Source organism: Hippoglossus hippoglossus, chromosome 19 (assembly GCF_009819705.1).
Source record: "Hippoglossus hippoglossus isolate fHipHip1 chromosome 19, fHipHip1.pri, whole genome shotgun sequence".
In the NCBI taxonomy this organism is placed as follows: Eukaryota; Metazoa; Chordata; class Actinopteri; order Pleuronectiformes; family Pleuronectidae; genus Hippoglossus; species Hippoglossus hippoglossus.
In genome coordinates this window covers 3,283,654-3,298,267 of record NC_047169.1, presented here as the reverse complement: position 1 = coordinate 3,298,267, position 14,614 = coordinate 3,283,654, and the positions used below count along the sequence as shown (strand labels likewise).

The window sequence follows — 14,614 nt, the reverse complement described above, 5'->3', positions numbered from 1 at the left end:
GAAGGGAACAATGTCGTGTGTATCTTTAGCATTGAGGAAAGGACGAGGTGGCAAATTTCACAAAGTTAGTGGAGATGTATTGAATGATGAAGAGGGTTTGAAGAGGTTGTTGGAATATGATGATGGGTTTTGTTTTCTTAAACCGATCAGAGGAACCCCATCTTGTTGGCAGGGAGCACAACGTGAGCTGTTGGCTTGTGTTCGTCAACTTGGTGTTCCTACGTGCTTTGCCTCATTTCCCAGTGCTGATATGCGGTGGAAAAACCTTCTCACTCGTATTTTGAGACAGGAAGGTAGAACAGAAACGGTCGAAGAACTAGAACGGGCGGACAGGTGTGAACTTCTACGTCGTAATCCTGTCACTGCGGCAAAACTGTTTGATTTTCGATGGCATTGTTTTTTGAGGGAGGTTTTGATGTCTCCATGTAATCCTATTGGTAAGATAACTGATTATTACTATCGTGTGGAATTCCAGCAACGTGGCTCACCACACATTCATAGTCTGTTTTGGATAGAGGATGCACCTGTCATTGATAAAAACACAGATGAGGAGGTAGTTGAATTTCAATAGGGCCCGAGCACCGAACAGTAGGAGACCGTGGGAGGCCCTATTGAAATTATAAGGATTTTTCGTAAGGATTTTTCGTATTCTCATTTCCCTTTTTGGTCTTTTTCAGGGCCTTGACGTGCTCAAATCCTCACCTAAGTTTGCAGGAAGTACAAAGCCCAAAAAAGTAATTGTATTCTGGAGTAATTTGAAATGGGCGTGGCAAAATGGCTCAACAGCGCCACCTATGGAAAAGCCCCTCATTTAGCTTTCACCGATCCTCACGAAATGAGGACAGTTGTGCATCATGACCAGATGCTTCCTGACCTATGTCCACTGGCAATCTTATGTTTTCACTTTTGTTTCCACAGTTCGTTCGCCTGTCTCATCCGTCGGCCCATTGGATGACTGATGTTAATTGTGAGTAAGCTGAAACCAGGAAGTGTGTGTGATTGTTCTTATGAGAACCTTCCCTGGGATTCAGAACACATTCATGTCTTTGGGAACGCTGTGTAGAAAAACGTGGTTTCATAACTACAGGAGTATCGGACCGCGGCTGTTTTGCAGGAAGGTTTGTGAACTGGAAATGTCCTGAATCCTGGAAAGCTCAACAAATCATCAGCAAAGCCGCAGAGTTTTTCATTCCCGCTGATCTACGACAGCGTTTTGTGCCCGAGAGACAGATTCCGTTGACTGCCCAGATTGATGGCGAGATGTAGAGGAAGAGGAGGGACAGGCCGCCCGAGCTCAGACCACACTATTAGAAAAACAATAACACGGGCTGAGCCAATTTGGAAGTTGTGGACGTGAAGTGATGAGGGAGCCTTGCTTTTCACATTTTACATACACCCATGTCAACTTGACCTTTTCTATCTGAAACCACATTAGATTTATCATAAAAAAAACATCTCGGAGCCTGTAAATGTGATTATTTTACTGACGCACGGTGGAGCTCCGAGCTAACGTCAGCATGCTAACATGCGCTCATAGCATGCTGATGTTTAGCAAATATAATTCACCATCTTCATTTAGCATCTTAGCACCATCATCTGCTGAATAGTACAGACCTGGCAACCCACCAGGCCAACGAGAGCCCCTGCCAGGCCCCAAACCAGCAGAACAACGACTGCCATCACTGCAGCAGGTTCAGGAAACACGGCTAAAACCAAGCAATGCAAAGAGATGCTCTTTCTCACCTGCACGGCCATTTCAATCAGCATGTGTCAGGTTGGGGGAAAGCGGTGAGGCAGATGGACCCAGGATGCAGAGTTTAACAAAGTGTCTTTTTAATGAAAAAAGTCTTTAACAGAAAAAACAACTAGAGGCACACAGGGGAAAACACTGGAGGCAAACGAAGAGAAGCAGAGGACGGGAGCTCAGGAGACGAGGCACAGGAGATCACGACATTTAGACAACGAACCGACAAGGGGGAGCATAGAGACAGAGAGGGGACACACACAGGGAAGGCAGGGGCAATTGGACACAGGTGGAACACATGAGGACTGGTGCAGACAATCACAGACAGGAAGTGAAGAAAGAAAACACTCAGAACCAAAACTACAAAATAAAACAGGAAACAGAACACAGGGAGTGGGCAAACCAGAGACACAGGAAACAACTCATATACAACCATAAACACAAGGATAAACAAGAACACAAAGTAATAATGAAAACACTCTTAATAAAGAGGCGGAAAAAATACTGAAAAATACAAACTAGGACGACAAAGGGGAGGGAACAAATGTGAGTCACGATACAGGAAATGTCTCTTGTGGATTCTGACCCTTGTATGTCTGTTCATGGCGGTGGACTGTCCAGTTCGGCACCACTGTAGTTCTTGGTCTTCACGGCCAGCTCCTTAACGTCCACGTCGTCGGCTAGCCGCTCGTACTGACGCACCTTTGCTGTGTGGATGTGAAGGGTCTGAATGCGGCCCTTTTCATCCGCTAACCCTGACAGAAGACGATAAGGTAGATATAGATAAGATAGAATATAAAAGTGTGATTTTTATGTTTCCAACACAAATTATTGTCAATTTAGATTTTAAGTTTAATTGCGAAATTTTACTTGAATCTGCTTTACCATCCAAAATAGCCTCCTTAATATCAGTGAGGATTTTCACTGCATCCTCCTTCTTCATAATATCTGACTTGGCCTTCTTGCATGCACCAGATAAACTATTTTCTCCGTCTACCTTACAAGTACAAGGTTTTTCGCCATCATCTGCACCAACGCTACGAGATGTAAACGTTTCTTCAGATGGCGACCCAGGAAAAGTGAAACGACAAACTGTACCTTTCTTCTTACACGTTTTGGAGTGACGCTTTGAGTGTGTTTGCACAGATGTAACAATCTCTAACAATGTCTCATCCTGTGTAGGTAATTCACACGTCACATACTTATCGATAAATTCAACTACCTCCTCATCTGTGTTTTTATCAATGACAGGTGCATCCTCTATCCAAAACAGACTATGAATGTGTGGTGAGCCACGTTGCTGGAATTCCACACGATAGTAATAATCAGTTATCTTACCAATAGGATTACATGGAGACATCAAAACCTCCCTCAAAAAACAATGCCATCGAAAATCAAACAGTTTTGCCGCAGTGACAGGATTAGGACGTAGAAGTTCACACCTGTCCGCCCGTTCTAGTTCTTCGACTGTTTCTGTTCTACCTTCCTGTCTCAAAATACGAGTGAGAAGGTTTTTCCACCGCATATCAGCACTGGGAAATGAGGCAAAGCACGTAGGAACACCAAGTTGACGAACACAAGCCAACAGTTCACGTTGTGCTCCCTGCCAACAAGATGGGGTTCCTCTGATCGGTTTAAGAAAACAAAACCCATCATCATATTCCAACAACCTCTTCAAACCCTCTTCATCATTCAATACATCTCCACTAACTTTGTGAAATTTGCCACCTCGTCCTTTCCTCAATGCTAAAGATACACACAACATTGTTCCCTTCTGCTTGAGCCAAGTTCAATATATTGTCAAAAGACTGATCCAGTGTGGCATAAGGATTATTAGGACCCGAGCACCGACGGTGGGAGGCCCGATTGAAATGTAAGGATTTTTCGTATTCTCATTTCCCTTTTTGGTCTTTTTCAGGGCCTTGACGTGCTCAAATCCTCACCAAAGTTTGCAGGAAGTACAAAGCCCAAAAAAGTAATTGTATTCTGGAGTAATTTGAAATGGGCGTGGCAAAATGGCTCAACAGCGCCACCTACGGAAAAGCCCCTCATTTAGCTTTCACCGATCCTCACGAAATGAGGACAGTTGTGTATCATGACCAGATGCTTCCTGACCTATGTCCACTGGCAATCTTATGTTTTCACTTTTGTTTCCACAGTTCGTTCGCCTGTCTCATCCGTCGGCCCATTGGATGACTGATGTAAATTGTGAGTAAGCTGAAACCAGGAAGTGTGTGTGATTGTTCTTATGAGAACCTTCCCTGGGATTCAGAACACATTCATGTCTTTGGGAACGCTGTGTAGAAAAACGTGGTTTCATAACTACAGGAGTATCGGACCGCGGCTGTTTTGCAGGAAGGTTTGTGAACTGGAAATGTCCTGAATCCTGGAAAGCTCAACAAATCATCAGCAAAGCCGCAGAGTTTTTCATTCCCGCTGATCTACGACAGCGTTTTGTGCCCGAGAGACAGATTCCGTGGACTGCCCAGATTGATGGCGAGATGTAGAGGAAGAGGAGGGACAGGCCGCCCGAGCTCAGACCACACTATTAGAAAAACAATAACACGGGCTGAGCCAATTTGGAAGTTTGCGCCTGCTTCTGTTTTGGTGTGTGTACAGTTTGTCTCGTTACCTCCAGAGCCTCCATCAGCTGCTCCCCACTGGAGATGTTGGGAATGTGGATGGTGGTGCTGAAAGCGTTTAACATCCTCATTTCCTGGAGGACGTCTTTACGACTGGTGGTGCCAATGCTCAGCAGCTTCCGGCCCTGAAAGAGAAGCAGGTTCATTCATACATTTATTCATTCATTCATACTCTTCAGCTGTTCTTTCCTCAAGGGTCAATGTAAACTGGATTCTATGCCAGCAGAGTTATGTTCTTTACTGTCATGGACTCACATGGAGCTCTAAGAAACCAAATACACTGTCGCACGGGTGAAACACGTTTTAAACAAAAGAACAACTTCTTATACCCAACATTATTTGATTATAAACTGGGAAGAAATAAAGATAAGAGATAATGTTGTGTTCTTTTATCCTTAGGTAGAGAGAAGAGTCGGTCTTGGTTCAAAAAGTATTTATTTAGAAGCAATGAAAAGCTACAACATAGCTATGGGCACTCAACGTACAGCCCCAGGCCGTCTAATACCGCCGGGGAAGTCTAGAGTCGCCCCGAACGGACGGCGGGTGCAATATTTATAACAGTAGGTAGAACTTCATTGGTCAATAACGAGGGGGAGTCACCGTGGCTAGTGCACAGGCTGGTCCCAGCCTCTAGGCACTGGAATCCGCCAATGATGAGGAGCCGCTCCCAGTTTCGCCCCTCCTTTGATAGTAGCTGGGCAAATCTTCACATTCTGTCAGTGTTTGGTTTGGAGTTTTAAAACAAGCCTTTATCCGGCTGACAGCTTGTGAGTCTTCAGTATGGCATGCGCCTTTCCTATCTGTCCTTCAGACCCTAGTGGCAGCTGCTTGAATTCTTTCTAAGGGTATGTCACAGTTTCTTAAGAAAACAGTGCATTCATGTATGTGTGATGTTTGAATAAAGCTAATGGAGTTTAGGCTGTAATATAGTAAGTTAGGTATGAGAACAAGTTAAAGTACAGTGTATTGTATGCCACAGATGTACAGTCTTCTCAAACAGGCATTATCAGACAGGTGCAAGACTGAACTGCGATGTGACGCACACACACACACACACACACAACAACCAACTTCAAGATTAAAACCAGCCAGCAACGGCTACTAAAAGTCACTATGTGAAGGCCACACATTCACCCACATATTCAGCCCAAACTGCCCCTGCCCCCACCCCTGTCTAACATACTGCATTTGTTTAGAGTTCAGTTTCATTGCCATCTTCACAGACACACACACATTAATTCTTTCTGTTAAGGTACAAACATGGTGCGCGTAAAATCGATCCTTTTCGGGGCTATAGTGTCTAATTATGTTATTAAAATCCTAACAATAAACATCAAATCTTCACATCAAATTATAAAAGAAAGAAACCTGGTACAAATTCAGTTCAACAGAACTACAAGTGGGAGAATGGCTGTGGTGCCTCAAATAGAATAAATAACAATAATGACAATAAAAGAGATGGCGGTAGCTCCATGAAACAACCATATCATGAACACTTCAAATACCCTGTGGCAGGAGTACGAGTCCTTCTGAAACCAGGAGGCAGACAGAACTACACCTTCCTGTTTTAATACTTTAAAAAAAGATGCTTTACCAGGTGAGAACAGTCCTGTAAAGACTGTTTCCACCGTCCAGTGGAATCAGTTTCTTCAGGGGGTGTCGCTGAGTTTTAAATGCTTCCCACCACCTTGTCTAAATGATTCCAGTCTTGAGCTTAAGTGTTGCCATCACACAGTTATTGCAAAGGTGAGGGTGCGTTATGATAGTATATGATTCTGTATTTATCTCAGCCACAGTGAACCAGATCACGCAGAAAAGAAGGGAAGAGACAGAGAGAGGAAAGAGACGGAATCAGGAAACAACAGAAGAGAAGACAAATACGAGCAGAGAAGAAAGAGGAGAGGCAAAAGAATCCTGGCTCCACTAAGCCGATGAGCTGGACCAGGAGAAGACGACGACGGAGGAGAGGCAGAGGAGTGGCGAGAAGACAGGGGGATTATGGCTGCTGGCTGCCCCCCCATGGCGTGGGGGGTTGTGATGCTGCATGCAGATGAGGTGCCACACAGGCGGTGGTGCTGCCAGGTCCTGGCTCTCTCACAGAGCCCATTCTCCTCCGTGTCCCCCTGGCCTCCCCTGGCCCCAGGCACCCCGCTGGGCCCAGCGCTTTACAACCCCAGAGGAGCACTGCAGCCAGGCATTCAACACCAGGCCCCGCGCCACTTCTCATGCACATGCAGCCATATAGTGAGCTATACTCTCATTCACAAACCCATCAACAACAGACACACACAAGCTACAACCAAAGAGACTATGAGAAATGGGTCTCCACCACCACCATTCACTCGGAGCACAACAGGCCTGGACCAAAACACTGGCTAATAACCGTACACTCACACACAGTCGCTCACACATGCCAGTCGCAGCCAGAGACCTCCAACAATTCCTCACAGGACTTTGCATTGGCATCCACATGATCTGCTGCCCTCTTTCTGCCACCTGAGGACTAGCAGCGCCACAGAGGGTAGAAAATAAGAGTCTATTACCTTAGGAGGAGATTTCTTCAGCAGCACCAGCAGAGCTTGTAACACCAGGTTGGAGAAACGAGGACCGATTGGGACATAGTCTGATGACACAGATTAACAATGAATCATTACCTTCCACCTGGACAAGATAAAATACTGTAGATGTAATTGGCAGTAGAATATGAGATGTGTCTTTACACTTACCCAACAAGCGTTCGATGTCGTCCACGACCACACAGCTCAGCTGGGATTTGTAGGCATCTTCAAATATCTATCACAGAAAAATAAAAGTTCAATCAGGTCTAAATCAAACCAACACAACTGGAATTATGTATCATCAGGACGCACGAAAAGTAATGGTTTTAGTAAAGATTTGTTAGGTCTGATTTCAAAGCTGTTTCTATAAAAAAAAAAAATTTGGGAAAAATATTTGTCTTTGTGGCTTTTTCACAACTCCCATATTTTAAACAACCCCTGAACTTTTCTAGACCTTTGTTTCAGGACTTTCAGGAGAACATATCAAAAATATACAGGTGTCGAGTGTTACATCTTTGATGGCTTGGCATGTTGCGATATCTGAGAGTCTGATCATGTTGTCGGGGGAGCAAATCTTTATGAAGGGGAACTGGGAGTCTTCCGCAATCGTAGCTGCCAGGACATACTGCAGTTCAGTTTGTGTTAATGTAACAGATGTGGATTGGGCATAGGTACGAACGACTCTGGGTTGTTTTCCAGCTTTTTATTTGCTCCTGTAGAAAACAACACACAGTCTTGCTGTGATTAATTTCTCCTCTTGCTGCACCTCCGTTCCTCAGCAATGCAAAACAACACTGAGGGGGGAGGGGTCGACAGGAAGTATGAACTTTCGGAGGAACACAAAAGGTGATGCACAGCAAGGTCATTTCCGCAGGAAACGTTAATAAAGTAAATTACGCTGTGAGACCTGTGGATTAAGTGGACGTCACTCTGACCGCTTGGCAGCTGCCTGCTCTGTAAATGAAACCAGAAGATGCTAGCGGTTTGGACAGCAGCGCGCTGGGACCATATGCTAGTTGGGCAACTAAAAGTGCAGTAGCTCTGACAAGTATTGTGTCGTGAGCCAAAAGAGCTTTGTCATACGCCCACGCAAATATCACCAAAATTGAAGCTTTATGTTACAAAAGGAGACCAGGAGCTATGAGGTCAGCTGAATGTAGCTGAATATGTAATGAGATAAACCTCTAAATTTCAGTTGTTGGGGGCCAAAAGCGATCTGGGATAATTTAACAAAGAATTAAACCCTGCGGCACCTACACATATTGTCTCCTGACAAATCCGTAGTGGGGGGGGGGGGGGGGGGGGTGGCTGTGGTACAATTGAGAAGCAAGATGATATGCTCAACTGTTTCTCTTTTTTTCTAATGGATTGATTTAATTACAGCTGATGCCCCATGGCAAGAATGCAAATATTTTGTCTTTTTTAATTGTGTGCAACTTTGTCAGTGCGCTTAAAAGGAGAAGGGATCCTGTTCTGAGGCTTTTTCACGAGCAGCATCAGTTCTGTTCGCTGTGCTCGAGCCACGATTTATGTAATAACGAATGATCCGACTGACCCGCACTGTTGTGTGGAAACGCTCCGCAGCTCCTCGCAGTGCTGTTTTCAATTCATATCAACATGGCAACCGCTCGCTAACAAGTTCTTCTCCTTAAATTCAGAAAAATAACTCAGCATCTTTGGTAATTTAACGGCTCCCCAACTAAAAAAATTCTGCCTCTGTGCATCACAACATGCTCCAATGTGATAAATGGACATGAGTGTGGGGGGGGAAAGCACGGCGAGCCTTTTCCGTTACACTAGTATTTGAGGTTTAAGATTTTTTGGGAATGGGCCGGAGAACATTTTCCCACGCAGTCAACTGAAAGTGCACATTCTGCCCTCTCAGAAATGATCATTTGACCAAATAAAAAAAAACAAGAGTCTCTCTCTTTATGTGGCCATAGGGGTCTGATGCTGAAACTGTGGATTTGTACTCACCACCAGATGGGATAGCCTCCAAGCACCCGCGAGCTGGACAACCACACACACATCAAATATCCAATCAGATACAAATCCATGAGGTAAGCCTTTGCAAGTGTGTGTGAGGAGGGCAAATGGATCAATGCATAGAACTTCCAGTAGGTAGTGAAGAAGAAGAAGAAGAGTTTTCCAGGAAGAGGAGCTTTAGGGCAGCTTGATTGTTGAATGAGGGGAAAATTAAAATGATATTTGCAAAAAAAAAAAAAAAGAAAAATCTTCCTCCTGTTTTCCCCCTCTTCTTTTGAGTCGGGCCAGGAAAGTGTGTCTGTCTCCCAGTAGTTAAGAGAATAAGTGTCTCTCACACACATGCACACACGCTCCTACCCGTCCTCTCCTTCCCTCCCTCTCTCTGAGGTTCTTCCCTAAGGTAGATATCTTTTTCTCTCTCTCTCTCTCTACTTTTTTCTCCCTCAGGATGCCTCATCCACAGGCCCAATATTAAAGGGGGGGTGGCGGAGAGAAGGGTGCGGGGTGGGGGGGTGGTGGGGGGGTGGGGGAGAATGAGGTTTTTTTGGAGATGTCAGCTGGCAAGCCAATCACAGGAGATGGCCTTAGGTTACGGAAAAAAACAATATATATATATTATTCGTTCCCATCTGTCAATCACACGCCACCCCCTGGTAATGTGGAAAAGAAAGGAAAGAGTGAAAAAGAGGGAGGGAGGGAAACGGGAGAGGGAGGTATAGGGAGGGACACATGAAAAAAGGTAGAGTCGGCTTGTTACTCAACTTGTTTCCTTTACGTGATTACACAAAACAAAAAAGGAGAATGTATCAGCGGCTGGAGGTGAGCGGACGCCGGCCGGCTGCTCCTCAGGACACTCACATGTTGACATATTGATTTTTAGGGGTTGTGCCCTGACTAATTGATCCGGATACACAGTGCACACACACACACAAACTCACACAGACACACACACACACACATATATATACAGTGAATTTTCCAAAGTGAGGTTTCGAAGTTTCTTTAGCGTCGGGATTGTTTTAATCGAACCACCAGTTTTCTGCTAGTTCTTAGCTGCACGCCCTTCAGAGGATTCAGAGGACTCTGATACCTGTTTTTATCAAATATTAGAGTTTATGATGACAGGTGACTCAAACGTGACACTTTCCCTGCTCCGAGTTTCTAACCGACGTCCCTCCAGAATGAATTCTGTCGCTCTTAAGTGATTTTAAATGTATTAGCCATATTTAAAATGAAGCAAAGAATATCTCAGTGCCTCCCTCTGTTGCCCGGGGACCTTTCTGCAGAGGACCTCCAGGTCACCACTGAGCTCGGCAGGCTCAGGGGGCTGGAAGGTCGCTCAGCAGGGGCTGGGAGCGTGCACTCTGCAGAGAGGAGGCCCGGTGCCCACCGCAGGGACCGAGCCACAGTGACCAAAGTCTGGAGGTCAGCAGTGGAGTAACCCTCTTCACCCATCCCCTCTTGTGTTTTATTCCTCCATAACAAAGAAGATAGGGAAACAGGCAGTGACTGAGCAGCACTCGACCTACCTCCCAGCTTTGGGAAAGGGGTGGGGGGGGTCCTCCGACTCTCTAAATGTGACAATAATTGATAGATATCTTTGTGGAGCCAGTCTCCAGCCTGTCGTAGTGGGGAGTCTCCTACATTATTCCAATAAAGACGTCTTTTCAATGCCCCGAGTCGAGCTGCGATATGTCATGGTGGCGCTGACAATGAGGCAGGTCTGTTTTCGATCATGAACATTGTCGTGCGTTACGGCACTGTCAGAAATGTGCCGAGCTCAGCTCTGGGACTTGGATAACGGTTGCACTGTAAGGAGCGGTAAACGGTGTGCGGGGCCAGGGATGGATGGTGGGAATGTGACAGTGGTGTAATTTACGAGCGCAGGCAGAGGAATCAGTCTGCGGTCTGCATCTGAACAACATTGAAACCACATTTCCCAGGTTGGGGCCACAAGTGCAGAGCGAACTGTCTGGAACGGCGGCAGCGATTAAGGTCAAGAACACGGGAGCCAGCAACACTTGTGGTGGTGTTTTGAGTGGTGGTGTTTTGTACAGATGTCTGCAGAGGAAGGCCTCGGTCTGCGTGTCTGCATCAGTAGGTGCACGGGAGGGGAGGCGCACACAGAGCTCCCCTACCGGGCCGGTTTCTACGGTGACCTGAGAAAGGCCGTAACCAGGTCCGGCTCTTTCTAAGGCCTAATCAGCGTATTACCACAAAGAAGGACATGTGTTCGCCCCCCCCTCCCCACCTCCCTCTCCCCACCTCCCTTCCCTCCCCTACTCAATCCGAACAGCATGGCTGGACACAGGCAGCCAATAAAACCAGGATTAGGAGGGTATCTACACACACTGGGCTGAAGCGAAAAACTTTTTTGAACACGCCCAATCCCACCCTGCTCCGTTCACAAACTTCTTTTCATCGCTCCCTCATTCCTACCATCTTTCACTTTAGTTCACTTGCTCCCGTGTTTATATCCTTTGCTTTCAGAGCCCTCAGCCTATAAGCTCTTCACACAATGGGGCATCCAGAAATTACTCATTTTGCCAAAGCAGTTCAGCAAATTCCCAATGTCTCCTGCCCAGCTCCTCCTTTATACCTGTGGTTTCATTTTTGGTGGTGGCTCTATGATAATGAAACGTGCTCCATCACAATGACAAAGCTGTGGATGTGTTTGTTGAAGGGAGAGTTTGTATGAATTCACGCTCCTTTACATATTTTTGCATGAAATCACCTCCTCCTACATCACCTCACTTGAATTTCACAGGGTTTCTTTAGCCTCCAATTGTCAATCAATTGTGCGACTGATTGATTATTTTATAATAAAGTCCCAATGTGCAGTTCTTTTTCTCTTTGTACAGGAAGTGCATGATGATTTGTTGGAGCCTTCTGGGAGTCATGAGGCTGAAAGAGCTCAGAGTCTCTTTCCTGTGTCCTGGAAGTGGACGAGTGTTGAAGATGATATCAATGCCTTTGTCAGGACTTTTTAAAACGACGGGACAAAGACGACAAGAACTCTTCCCCCAAATAAACCTTTTTCATTAGAGCAGCAAACACTTCATCCCTCTGCTGGTGTGTGTGTGTTTGTGTGAAATTCTTTGGTGTTCTAATCCTCAGCTTCCTCCAGGGGCAATAATGGACTCCCTGCGTCAGCCTTTTCCAGCGGGGCCATCATCTGAGCCCGGCTGGGTCACAAGTCCACCTCTGCCATTGGAGAAAATGTTATAAAATGTTTTTATATTCTCAAGTAACATTTGATTTAATTTGCTGAATATATTCATGTACTTTACTCTTTAGATTTACAGCAGCCGTTGTAAATCATTTCCATATTTCTCCTTTTTTTTGTTTTCATATTTATCCGTTTTTCTTTCTTCAATTTGAACACTGAGCATTTTCATGTAGCCTCACATTTGGCAGAAAGTTTGGAAAATGCTGGAAATGACCAGATTGTGCAGAAGAGCAGATATACACACACATATATATATATAGTAAAACCTGCAGTTCTACACGCACAATTAACTTTATCCCTGAAAATAAGTAATCACGTGTAAAAGTAAATGTAGTAGATGTATTAGACTGTGGTTCTGTGTGTGTTTCTTCAGTGGTAACAGGGTTAATTAGTGGTGACAAGTAGAAACACACATTTCTTATATCATTTCTTATATCTCGACTGCACCTCTGTGCTCATGTTAAAATAAACTTCACTGAATCACAGCACCCCCCTCACAGTGTGTGGATGCTGACACCTGCTGGTGAAACACAATCACACGCTCCTGATTTGTCATTCATGAAACTCTGAACCCTGTATGAATGATGTCATGAGCCTGTGTTGTGATGACGACAGCTGCAGCCAGTGATTGATTCTGATACTTTGGAGGGTTTATCAGTAAAAACGTCAATTATTGTGATAAATGCACAACATGTGGTTCCAGAGTCCAAAGTGATGCTTTGACAAATACTCTTTTTGTGACCAGCGATATGGAAAAGTACGGATTTTCTCTTTAAAATTATACAAAAGGAAAATAGCAAGACAATCTTTGTATTTAAATCCTTGTACTGTTCTGCTATAAGGAGCAGAATGTGGATCTTCTACTCTTATACAATGAATTTTCACTTTAGAATTATATAAAACAGGAGAAAGCAAATTAATCTTTATGAAATGTGGAGCTGCTCATGTTCAATGAAGTGAAGTTTGTACATTCGATATTATAATTGTGTTGTGTTTGATTAGGCTTTTGATTGACTGATTGGGTTTTAATGGGTCAAGATTAAATTTATGTAATTCTGTAACACCAGAGCCCTCAGCCAGGAACACTGAATTATTCCATATATCTGCTACAAATAAGAATAAACAGCTTCGGATTTCCTCCAGATTTTCTTTTAAAGCTGCTGTTGTGGTTTTATGAGCCATTAAAGCTGCATTAGCCTGAGAGTAACGTGCACGCTATCCCTCCAACACACTGTAAATGTCAAACAATCATAAAACCCCTGTAAGACTCGATAGCTACAAGTTTCTGAATCGTTGACTGTGCCTCCGAACGACACATTCTTTGCTGATGACACATAAAAAATAATTGACACTGGACTCGCAGCTGCAGACGCCAGAGCAGATTACAACATGAAATGCATCTCATCATTAAAAGCCTTTTATTACTGGCATGGGCCTTGTTAACGGAATCACATTGCGTCTGACAACCGCAGCGTCGATGACCCGTGGGCATTCGCACAAAGTGCAGAGAAGTGTAGTCTACAGAGGAACTTATCTAAACATCTATTAAATGTGGTTGTGGAGAAATGGATACAACCGCAGGACTTTGAAGCTCTGATTTTATCATCGGCGGTGGCAGCCAGAGGTGTCCTACGGCAAATATTGCATATCCACTCTTTCTCGGCTCAGCTCTTCTCACTGATGCTGCACGAGAAAACATGTTGGTGTATTTATTTTGAGGAAACAACGAGAGAAGAGTTCACTGTCCTGCTTCAAAATGTGTCCCTGAATGTCAAATATGTCCAGATGACGACTTGACGATGACACTTCTTCCTCCTCCTCCTCCACCTGCTCCTCCTCCTCCTCCTCCTCCACCACCTGCTCCTCCTCCTCTTGAGGTGCATTTTATCTCTGTCATGTATTCGTCCATTGTTCCAGTGCCAGCGATGATCTCACCACACTGTCATCCATCGTTCGCAGTTGCACAGACCTCTAGGTTTACACAGCTACGACAGCTTCAGCACCCGAGGCCACGAGCATGTGAGAGAGTCCACTGTCAGCCGGCCAAACCTGTCTGATGCCACTCATCACAGCCCTCAGAGACAGTGGGTGTCGTGTGACATCGCATGCAAGGAGAACACAGTTGACCCCCCCAGCCTCCGGCGACTGAGGGCCCTAAATTAGTATTCGTGCTTATCTTTGGATCTCGAACATGACACTGTTGATCTTTGATTTGAGGAGCAGAGTATCAGCCTCATCAGTCAGCTTTCCTCGCCTCCAGCAAGGTCTCCTCTCACCTTGGCTGCATGACGAGTCAAGGCCTCCTTTTGTACCGAGGTATGGAGAGAACCAGAGAATGTTAAAATGTTATCTCAAGACCCACGATACCTACGTCTTTTCCCCTGTTTCTTTATTTTAAGCTGCAGGGAGTCATGTGCGTGGCTCGCTAGACTTTCAGCTACAGCCCAGACTTCAC

At 45.0% G+C, this 14,614-nt stretch overlaps 1 protein-coding gene across 1 annotated transcript in view; it reads left to right on the top strand.

The window, feature by feature from the left end:
- Window positions 1-14,614, top strand: part of LOC117753094 (ORM1-like protein 3) — a 28,204-nt gene that overhangs the window by 8,051 nt on the left and 5,539 nt on the right. The window lies entirely within an intron of this gene.